Source organism: Cynocephalus volans, chromosome 1 (assembly GCF_027409185.1).
Source record: "Cynocephalus volans isolate mCynVol1 chromosome 1, mCynVol1.pri, whole genome shotgun sequence".
In the NCBI taxonomy this organism is placed as follows: Eukaryota; Metazoa; Chordata; class Mammalia; order Dermoptera; family Cynocephalidae; genus Cynocephalus; species Cynocephalus volans.
In genome coordinates this window covers 63,423,331-63,425,431 of record NC_084460.1, presented here as the reverse complement: position 1 = coordinate 63,425,431, position 2,101 = coordinate 63,423,331, and positions in this window count along the sequence as shown.

Here is a 2,101-nt window from a genome sequence, read left to right as displayed (position 1 = left end):
CCCAGTCTCAGGTATTTCTATTATAGCAACACAAAATGGACTAATACACTCAGTGAGTCAGATAGATCTCCAGCTGGACATATAGACAGATGGACCACCCAATCAGAAAGAGAAGCAGTTCCCCATCCAGAAAGACAGAACTTCAAACCGGGCAGGCCCTCCCAGGTGGACAGAACATAGTAAATTTACACATGGCGCTACAAAACCCTGATCCTGCTCAGTGCTCCTCCTTCCCAATGTGATCTTCCCAAACAGGTCAGTGTCTGTCTGACAATGTCAGGTTCATCCAGGCAGACTCCCAGCCACCTCTCCCCAACACAGTGCTCTCTCCAGGCTTTTGGATAGCTTTTCTGAGTCCTTGATGTGCACGGACCACCAAGGCCTCCACCAGCCCCCTGCCCAGCCAGGCCCACATCCCTTGCACAGTTCTTGTGAGAATTCAGTGAAAGAGCCTGTCAAGTGCGTAGTTCAGGAGCCTGCACTGTGTTTGGTACTTATCAGGCCATAATCAGCTCTGGGCCCCTGGGTTCACATAGCTCCTGAAACAAGTCATTTGCCCTTTGGGTGTTGGTGAAAGAAGGATGAAACTTGCCTTCCTTGGCTACAATGCTTGTTGGCAGTGACTTTGTTAAGTGCTATAAGGTCTTTGCACAACGAGCAGCTCAACCAACAGAAGCCAGGGATAACAGAGAAATCTTGGGGTTCTCCAGCTTCACAGGAAACAGGAAGCCAGTACCCCTGGAGTCTAAACCCTCAGGTGAAAGTTGAGGCTGACTGTATTGGACAGAGGCAGGAAGGAGGCTGCCAGGTGAGCCGCTGCTGGTGAGGTCCTCTCTGACCTCTGACCTCTGGGTTGCTCTCAGACCACCCATCAGCAGTATCTGACCCTTCTTCTTGGATGCTTGGTTTGCTTGGATGCTTGGACCCCACACTCACCTTCTTCCTTTCCTCCCCAGACACTCTTTCTTGACTCTTGCTGTTTGCTGCCCACCCTCATGATCCAGTGCTTGGCCCTTGGACCTCTTCTCTTCTCTATTCAAACACACCCCCTTAGTGATCGATCCAGTCGTAAGGCTTTGAATTCCTTCTACACGCTGACAACTCCAAATTCTTTATCTCTAGTTCAAACATAGACCCCAGAACTCCAGATCTCTACATTTCCACTTGAATATCTCAAACTTAACATTTCCAGAAGTGAAGTTCTGATGCTCCTACCCGGACTGACTCCTCTGAGGTGGGAAAGGAGTGAATGGCAGCTCCCTCTTTCCGTTGCTCTGACCCGAACCGTGCTGTCGTCCTCATGTAATCTGTCAGTTCGACCCTCAAAATATACCCAGAACCTGGCCCCCTCTTTACCTCCTCCGCTTCCCCTGTTCGGGCCATCCTCATTCCCTGCCTGGACTTTGCAGTAGCCTTCCTAAACCAGCCCTCGCTCCCACCCTTGCTTCCCTGAAGTCTGTCCTCCTAACCAAAGTCAGGTTGTGCTGTTCTGCTCAGAACCCTTTTGGGTTAGAATAAACACCAACCTGCTGCTTGTGGTTTCCTTGGCCTGACAGAAGGGCCCCCGTCACCCCTCTAACCTTACCTCCTGGACGCTCCTGCTCCCTGACATCACTCTGCCCACTTTTGGAAGACAACTCCCCCTGGATCTCTTGTGTTCCTGCATGTCTGGGCTTTCTTGGCAAAGGGTGCAGACTAGTTTTTAAAGGGCAATCGAAGCAAACAGGACACAGAGAATGTCCAAGATAGTAGTCTGCATTCCGGGATATTGTATCCCAGAGATTCTTGCTTCTGTTGCAGGATAATAAGTAATGTCTCCCTAGAGGAGAGCACAGGCAAGTCCTCAGCAGTCATTGTAAATACGGTCTCCGAGTCTCCTAATTTCAGGTCCTTCTCCTGTGATGGACACCCCACTGCATGCACAGGCAGCATTCAGGCCACATCACATCCCCTCGGGAATAGGGGTGTGGGAAGCCAACTGAAGCTGCTCTTCTGGCTGCTGTGTTTACTGGGAGTAATAAGCTGTCCATTTCTCTGATTGGCAGGTTTGGTGTTTCATGTATATATGTGAATATGAACATGAAACTGCTCAGGCTACCCT